Source organism: Mercenaria mercenaria, chromosome 17 (assembly GCF_021730395.1).
Source record: "Mercenaria mercenaria strain notata chromosome 17, MADL_Memer_1, whole genome shotgun sequence".
NCBI classification, from domain to species: domain Eukaryota; kingdom Metazoa; phylum Mollusca; class Bivalvia; order Venerida; family Veneridae; genus Mercenaria; species Mercenaria mercenaria.
Genome location: NC_069377.1, coordinates 39,559,310 through 39,569,235, shown reverse-complemented (window position 1 = coordinate 39,569,235; position 9,926 = coordinate 39,559,310). Strand labels below are relative to the sequence as shown.

The 9,926-nt window shown below is 32.5% G+C and overlaps 1 long non-coding RNA gene across 1 annotated transcript; it reads right to left on the bottom strand.

Annotated features, from left to right (window-relative positions):
• Window positions 1-4,652: 4,652 nt before the first annotated feature.
• Window positions 4,653-8,625, bottom strand: LOC128550203 (uncharacterized). Its single transcript, XR_008368167.1, has 4 exons — window positions 8,036-8,625; window positions 6,339-6,431; window positions 6,049-6,126; window positions 4,653-5,012 (listed from the first exon to the last, which is right to left on the bottom strand). It is a non-coding gene; the product is annotated as an uncharacterized LOC128550203 (long non-coding RNA).
• Window positions 8,626-9,926: the final 1,301 nt, after the last annotated feature.

Here is a 9,926-nt window from a genome sequence, read left to right as displayed (position 1 = left end):
GTCCGGATCTAGCCTGGGAATCCAGTCTGACAATTTCTAACCATTTTTCTACCTGCAAATTGACAATATCAGAAACTCGGATGAATGCCAATTAACATTAATTAGCACAATTTAAGTTGGATCGTTAATGTAGGTAAGATTTCTTCCGACAATTATTGTCAACGGCTTCCCAGGCTAGTCCGGATCCAGAAATGCTTTTATTTGATGCAGCGAGGCAACAGTTCAGAAAGAATGTGAGACACATACTCTCAGCGTGAGTAGGAGTCAGGGTGTTCTCCCCCTGCAAAAGTTTGAAATATAGTTATGTAATTGTGGCATCTGATAGAATTTTTGGTCTGAATTTTGAGAAAATACGTTTAGTATACAGCATCTTCTGTGTATGACTGTGCTATTTACGATAAAAAGGATGAAAGTGACGACAAGTAAAGTAATCAATAATGACTGTTTTATTTTGCAGTATAACAAATGCATGCATGTTCACACAAATAAACGTGTTATGTATATGAGCAAGGCACAATAATGCATAGACAGTTGTGCTACAAAAGGAAGCAAACTCTTCCCCTTATCGGTATAGTTTGACAATATTCCTTCACGGAGGTTGCAAAGCGAACTAGAATGATGTCGACAAAAATGTCTCATTCAATAACTTATAATAACGACGGGTCAATAATGTTATTAAGGAAAAATATATAGAAGTTAAACAACTGAACAAGAAACAAATGCGCATGTCTACATAAATGTTTATGATGCTAACAAGTTTATTTGAAATGAAGAGAAGGAAACTACAATGTAGTTGTCATCCGTCGTTAAAGAAGGCCCACAACTCCAGACAAATAATCGATCATAAAAGTCAGGGCAACATGTACATATTCATTTCATGCTTCTGATGTATACCTAGTTTCAATTCAGTTGGATGGATTTGTTCGACTTAAGTTCACGAGTTCACGATGTGATGAATTAGTTCAAGATCAAATAGGGCAACAACTCCAGAAAAAACAACAACAAGAATTTGTAACAGAGTTAGCAACGTCCCCTGTCTAAGAGTAAGGACATTTGTCCCCTGCCTAAGGACATTTTCATCATACATACTGTATGCCAATACAGCATCTTGGCATGAACAAAATGAAACAATAGTGCCAGGATGTTAAATATATGCTCGTCAGAAAGATGATATAATAAAACATTTTCTGTACAAAACTATAAGTTTGGTAGACAGAAAGCCAAAACAATAACATGTCCAATTCTAACAACCAGCGTAAAAAGTTTCAAGAATAATCGTTTTATATAGTAGCAACAAAGGGAAGTAAGTTTTGATTTTTTAAGTCCACAAAAAACTCCTTACCAGAAGAGGTACCTTAAAACACACCTAAAATTTGAAAGTAACACAGAACAAGAGCTGTCCGTAAGACAGCGCGTTCCACTATTCGGGGATTTGACAGTAAAATGAATATATGTCTGAATAAGAGACCTCTACTTTAAAAGGAAGATACACCAAGGAGCATAATTCCATCAGATACACAAATCTGAGTTATTAGGATTGTTACAAGACATGCAGATGATGATGATAAAGATATATTTTGAGTTTCAAGTCATTATCTTATAGAGCACCAAATTTATGTCCAGAAAACAAAGTTTGTAAAAAATTTAAGTATAAAAGGGGCATAATTTGGTCAAAAATACAAATCAGAGTTATGGGGATTGTTACCGCACATGCAGATGATGATGATAAAGATACATTTAAAGTTTCAAGTCTTTTTCTTATATTGCATTAAAGTAGTATTCAGAGAGCGAAGATTGCAAAAAAGTTTAAGTACAAAAGGGGCATAATTCTATCAAAAACACAATTAGAGTTATGGGGTATGTAGCCACACATGCAGATGATCATAAATACTTTTAATTTCAAGTCATTATCTTTTAAAATACCAAAGATATGTCTATAAACAAAGCTTTCGGAAAAAAAACATGAAAATAATAAAAATAAAGTATAACTCCTTGATGACCTTGACCTTGGGTATAATGGGCTCAGCCCTTACACATACTTTGTTTGTATGCTGGACAATGTTGAACTTACAGTATGATATAAGCAAAAGTAACAAAGATATGACAGAAAATCAAAGGTTGCCGAAAAACTTTAACCTTAAAAATAACCTAAGTGTAAGACCTTGTTGACCTTGACCTTGGGTATAATGGGCCCAGCCCTGCACATACTTTGTTTGTATACTGGACAATGTTTATGTGAAGTTACAGTAAGATATAAGCAATATTAACAAAGATATGACAGAAAAACAAAGGTTGCCGAAAAACTTTAACCTTAAAAATAACCTAAGTATAACACTTTGGTGACCTTGACCTTGGGTATAATGGGCTCAGCCCCTACACATACTTTGTTTGTATACTGGACAATGTTTATGTGAAGTTACAGTACGATATAAGCAATAGTAACAAAGATATGACAGAAAAACAAAGGTTGCCGAAAAACTTTAACCTTAAAAATAACCCAAGTATAACACCTTGGTGACCTTGACCTTGGGTATAATGGGCTCAGCCCCTACACATATATTGTTTGTATACTGGACAATGTTTATGTGAAGTAACAGTAAGATATAAGCAATAGTAACAAAGATATGACAGAAAAACAAAGGTTGCCGAAAAACTTTAACCTTAAAAATAACCTAAGTATAACACCTTTGTGATCTTGACCTTGGGTATAATAGGCTCAGCCCCTATACAAACTTTGATTGTATACTGAACAATGTTTATGTGAAGTTACAGTAAGATATAAGCAATATTAACAAAGATATGACAGAAAACAAAGGTTGCCGAAAACTTTAACCTTAAAAATCACCTGAGAAATAACACCTTGGTGACCTTGACCTTGGGTATAATGGGCTCAGCCCCTACACATACTTTGTTTGTATACTGGACAATGTTTATGTGAAGTTACAGTACGATATAAGCAAAAGTAACAAAGATATGACAGAAAAACAAAGATTGCCGAAAAACTTTAACCTTACAAATAACCCAAGTATAACACCTTGGTGACCTTGACCTTGGTATAATGGGCTCAGCCCTATACATACTTTGTTTTATACTGGACAATGTTTATGTGAAGTTACAGTAAATATAACCCAATAGTAACAAAGATATGACAGAAAAACAAAGGTTGCCGGAAAACTTTAACCTTAAAAATAATCTAAGTATAACACCTTGGTGACATTGACATGGGTATAAGGGGCCCCAGCCCCTACACATATATTGTTTGTATATTGGACAATGTTTATGTGAAGTTACAGTAAGATACAAGCAATAGTAACAAAGATATGACAGAAAAACAAAGGTTGCCGAAAAACTTTAACCAAGAAGGGTAACGCCGACGCCGACACCGGGGCGAGTAGTATAGCCCCCCTATTCTCCAAATAGTAGAGCTAAAAATGGTCTTGATTTCTCCCTACGGTCAGTTATAAAAAGTTGTCTATATAGTGTTTATAGTGACAACAAAGAAAAGTTAATCTGAAAAATATCTAAGTCCACACAAAAGTACTTATCAGGTAGCCTTACGTCAAAATACATAAAAAATTGGATGTAACATGCATGTTGTACTACAGAAAAGTAGTCCCAATTTTCTCCTAGGGCTAATATTAACCCTTACCCTGCTGAATTTCTATAATGAACTTGTCCATTTTTCAATTTGGACAGTAACATTAACTGTTAAACGGGATGCTTACCAAAAATATACTGAGTGAATGGCGAACAGTGCTGATCATCATCAGACTGCATGGATGTGCAGGCTGATCATGATCTACACTGGTCGCAAAGACAGAATAAATCATGTTCAGCATGGTAAGGGTTAATAGAATAGAACTTTACAGTAATAGCTATTTATAGTAACAGCAAAGGATTAGGGGCCTGGTTCTTACTCATGACACACCATCTCATGATGAGAACATTTTGCCATTGTACATCAAATCCCTCCATGCATGAACAAGAAATGCTACGGACAAAGTCATTTTTGTATCTGACCTTGGCCTCCAAGTGTGACCTTCAAGTAGGGGTCTTGGTCTTGGGCATGACACCTAGTTTCATATGGTGAACATTTATGCCAAGTTATCTAAAAGTCCCTTCATGGATCGCAGAGTTATTGACCAGACACCAAAAAGACTCTATTAACCTTTGACCTCTAAGTGTGACCTTGACCTTGGAGCAAGGGTTTGGGTCTTGCGCATAACACGTTGTCTCTTTATGGTAAACATTTATGCGAGTAATTCCAAAATCCCTTTATGTATTGCAGTACTGACCAGACAGAAACAGACCCTTTTAACCTTTGACATCTAAGTGTAACCTTGACTTAGGAGCTAGTGGTCTGGGTCTAGCAAACTTACATTGAAACATCCAGAAACATTTCTATAAAACAAGTATGAAAGTCTTACACTTTTCTACAAGATATTTTATAAAGTTACAATTTTTATGTTAGAACTATGCTCAGAGAAGTTGAAGATTATTCAAAGTCCACACTTTTAACTTCCATATTCATAAAATCATTAACAGTTGTGAGGATAAAAGTATTTGTAAATTAATAAAAAGTAAGTTCTTCATTCATGACAATTATTTCTTTTTCCCTAATTCTTGATATTTCTTCCTTGATTCCCCAATGTGTTTGGAAATAAGATTAAAACCTTTTGTATTATCCCTGTAGCCATGTTGCAATTTTTATTCAGAATTATGCTCACAAAATTGGAAAAGAAATGTTGCACTGGACACATATTTTACAGAACAGTACACCTTCCTTAACTTCCTTATGCAATTAGCAATTGTTACATTTCAATGTATTTTGCAAATTATTCTAAGGCAGTTCTTCATACATGATGCATACTTTTCTTTCTCTCTAATACTTGATATTTCTATTTCTCTGATTCTGGAAATATGGTAGTACATTCTGCAGATGTATGATCCATCAAATAGTTCAGTTTTTGTTGACCAGTGCTTTAAACAATTGTGGCCCTTCAGATGATCATCTGAAATGGAAAAATTTAGCCATTTTTACTCTAGTATAAACTTAACATGTTTTATATGTTCATAAAACACAAAATTTTAGAATGTAAAATCTTACAATTATAATATTATTAGTCTGACAGACATTATCAAGAAAATGTCATTAAGAAGTGGAAAAACAGTACCTTACACAAGTAATAAAGACTAAGAAATACAGCTTTGAATTCAAACAGATGATATATATTTGTCTGTATGTCTTCATGCATTCCATTTTCAACTAACACTATATATAGGCACTGTCGCACATGATCACTTGGTGTCCATAATGTATACTAAATTTCTTATGAATTGTTTGAAACTGTGAGTAGGCATACACAATGTACAAGTGATATTTTAAAGGACATCACTCAATAAAAAGTAACCTGAAATGAAGTCTTGCAATATGTGCATGCCTACTTCATGTTGATAATTTCATATCAACTTACTTTTGCACTGTGACACAGTATGAAAACTGTAGAGGAGATGAAATATAATTCTTAAAATTTATAAAAGGGGCATAACACTCCAAATTTAGATTTTAGGCTAAAATAGATAAAGGCCTTAATTTTACATTTAAGGTAAAAGTGTATTACAAGTTTCAAGGGCATTGGATAGAAAGTGGGGGAGGAGCTGAGTACATAAAGAACAAAAGAAAAGAAACTGTAACTGTTTCATTTAATTCAAGATTCTAAAAGGACCATAACTTTAGAAAACTGTCATCAGATGTAAAATCCACTATAGTATGTGTATAATTCTGCTGGCCATGAAGTATACCATGATCCATTTGAATATGATGGAATCTGCAGAAAGAGAGTTTTAATGCAAAAAGTATGAAGGAAGCTATGATATGACAATTTGAAAAAGAAAATGACATAATAACTGAAGAAACAAATAATCAAATTTGATAGTCCTGACAATATGTGCCTGTCCACTTCATGCTGATGTACCAAGTTTCATTTGAACTGATAAATAGTAATTACATAAAAAAATTAATAAATGCAGCTCTAAACTATCCTGTACCTTTTGATGTCTACTGTTCATAGTCTAGCCAAAGCTCCAGAACTGGCTGCATTGAGGCATTTTGTTCACCATATCATACTGTAACAAAAAAAAGCCCAACATGTACATTTATATATACATAAATTTTTCTTTCACAATTAACTGTGATTTCTCTATAAATTTCTGACACTTCACATTAAAAACAATTTAAAAGTACAATGTACATAACATAATTCTAAAATCAGTTATTATAGTTTGTAAAATAAATGTTGAATGCCATATCTATTTTCAAAACACTTTTAAACACCTACCTGTATAAAATGGTGTGTAAATTGACAGTCTTCTTCTAGGCAATTTTAGCATTCATTGTCCCATTATTTCTTTGAATAAATTTATATCTTCATCTAAAATAAGTATAGTATAGTATAAAAAACTATGAGGAAACATATTGGTGGTTTTCAAAATAATGAAGCAAAATTGTGACATAGGGGTTGGAAATTCAAACCTATTTTCTTTGGGTCACCTAATTTTTTATGATAGCAAATAATTCAAATTTCAAGGAAATATACAACCTATGGGAAAGTGTTGAGAAATACCAATCAGATAATATTTTGAACAGCCTTCAGTTTTATAAGTTCAGAGAATTTCCAGTAAGATGGGTGATAAAATATTGCAGTGTTTTATGACAAGGAAATATGTATAACAGTAAAATGTTTCAACATATATGAATAGGTGTTTGTGTATAGTTTGAACTTAATTAATAAATGTTTGTGGACTTTGGTTTTTAAAATCACCCTTTCTGCATAAATCTGACAAAAAATAAAAATTTACCTAGAAAAGTTGTTGCTGAATGAAAAATAATTAATATATTATTATAAAACTTTTTTTTCACATTTTGCAGGTTATAAACCACATTCCAAATTCAAAAATGTCTGGTGATTTTTAAGAGATGCACATGGGACACATACTAAAAATCAGTGTAAAACATCTGGGTTTTTAAATTTATTTCCCTCTAAATGGAAAACCCATTTTATTTAAAGAATACTTACAAGGGGCATTTTTGGGTGTATAAACATATATGAAGATTCTGAGAAAGTTGATTTATAAAACAATAAAATCATAAGGGTCTTCAAAGCTGTAAGGATAAAGATCTTAGAAAAACATTATGACTTAAGAAAAGTAATGGGGTTATGAAATTGTAGTGTTCAACTTTTAAATGTATCACTATTTTTTTTTTACGAAGGGGGTTCCCTCACAAGACATGAACTATTGGTAAGAATAAAAGTAGTTAATGAAAAGAAGTATGTTGTTTTAAATGTGCAGAGTTAGATTTTTTATAAGAAAAGCCAAAGCTGTAACAATTAAGTTTGGTTTGAAAAAGTAAAACACAGTTGAAAACTATCCTTCATGCAAAATGTCACACTTTGGTGCAGATGGGACAAAATTAGCTATATAATTTAACATAACTTTAAATATGCTTGAGCCATTCATCTCAAATTGCACACATTTTTTGAATACATTGATTTGGATATGATTTGCCCCAAAACACATTCTAAAACTGAACTGAATTAAAGTAAGGTGAAAAAAGAAGAAAAAGCTTCATTATTTTGAAAACCACCCATACTGTATAAGGAAATCAGCATTATATATGTAATCTTGACAAGTGTAGATTAATGTATCTTAAAACTACTCATGTAGCTTCATTTCTTTATGCTGATTCTGTAGGTCTACAGCACAGTTGATTTATGAAGTTGAACAATTCATGCATGCCATGTAAAATAAATAATTATGATACTATTTATTAATCACATCTTGCTGTAATATAGGCCTACTGTATGTTATTTCATTCCATTGTATAAATTTGTTGATATTTTGGTGCATGATCATGCTTCATTCAGACCCTTGACCTTGTCAGCTATGCAGAGGTGTCCTTTCTTTGGCTTACTTATAGACATTGTTCTTTTTTTACAAAATTATTGTAGAATATATATAGAACATTGACATTTACCTAGCTGTACTGTTGGTCGACATCATGTATTCCTGTTGAACAAGAAATGTCAATGTGAACGCCCAGCACAGGTTAAAAAATTTGCAAATGACATTGTTTCCATGGTGCAGGTATTCATTCATCTGAAACAAACACATGACGGATTAAATGCACAGTAGACCTTGATTCTAATTAATGTTACTTTAAAAATATTGATGGTTTTTGCCGGATGATTCAGCACGTCCGATCAGACATATTTTATGGCATAAATGCAGAGTCTATGTTCAAATTATGTCAATTCGAATGCAAAAAGTACATCGACGTTTTTTTTCTATGACAATGATCTATTCTGTCTATTCTGATCGATTCACTATCTATGAAACAATGCGTTAATTCTGCATCGACTCTATTTCAAGATCTGAGAATGACTTGTTGTAGATCTACCAGTGATTCTAATGATAATCTATGGTGGCAGTAATACAAGTATGTTATGTTCTCCGCCCAAAAATAGGCAAATCATTCTCAGATCTTGAAATAGAGTCGACTGATAATCAACCTTACTTTGAACTCGTTGCAAAAATAATTAATTTATATAAATCTATATAACTTTGCACTTACCATTGTTCTAGTCCCAGAACAACTCGACCTGTCAAATTATGTAAACACGAGGGAGGCCTTTTGACAAGACAGTCATGTAAACTTCCGAAGGAAATAGTCCAAATTTATTCCAGTTACTTCCATATGCGATATTATCGTGAATTATAATTATATGCATAATGTATCGCATATAGATTAAGCATAAATTTAATGTTTGTAATCCTGTGCTTTAACTGTTTTCACGTTAAGCGCCGAAAATCATGAAATCCATAAGGCCATGTGCTCAGCCTGATCACATTTCTACGCACTAACACATTTTTGTGTGAAAAAATATGCTGAAATTTACATTTTATTCTGTCAATTACTTTGTGACTGCAACCGTTTCTAAAAATAAAATTGACACATCTGACTTTTATGTGTATTGCCCTTGTAATGATATTATGGATTTTTGTCATAGATACGCATGTTTATCTCAATTAATTGTGAAATGATGATGTCTGCATGAAAAAAGAGAAAATAAAAATATCTGAAAATTATCGACTATAAAAGGCACTTTCATCAAAATTAAATTTAAAAATTGATTGCTCGCAGGAAGTAGATATATTATCTAGGTACGTTTTGGTCACAATTTTAGGCAGAATAATGCTTGAATGTAGCAGCTGTCGATTTTGAAAAAATATGACCACCTGAAAATATTTTTTTCTGTCTTCTGTCCGGATTTCGGGTACAAGTTGGGATTTGTTTTTTAAGATATATACTTCAAAGGAGAGCTAAATCATTTTCAATAGGCATTTCATTCATCAAATTATGTAATTCTTTAGTAAAAATTCGCAAAATGGTTGTAAAGACAAGCACTAAAATGTCGATATTTTGGCTATAGAATGTACCTTAACCACATTTAAACCGTAAAAAGAAGACAAAGACCCTAAAATAAACAAATGAACAGAAACTGATACTCGGTCTACCTTTAGATTAAATGATCGTATGTGTGCAGCTGAATGTTATAAGAATGCCGTTCAGTCCGAAAAATTCAATGGTATATTTTCGTGATCAACAGTTCTTCGAGAATTGCATTTAGATGCTATTGTTAACTTCATTTTAACAAAAATTAATGTTTGCAGAAAGCTTCTTAATACTTTGGAAATGATGCAATGCATCAAAGACATGGAATGATAACGGTATGCAAATTAATAATATTTTTGGGATATTTGATTTTGCTTTTAGTTAACTAAAATAATTTTTGCTCATGAACTCATAAAACAGTGCGACTGAAGTGCAGTTCCTATTAGTCAAGAATACTTCACTAGTCAGCTGT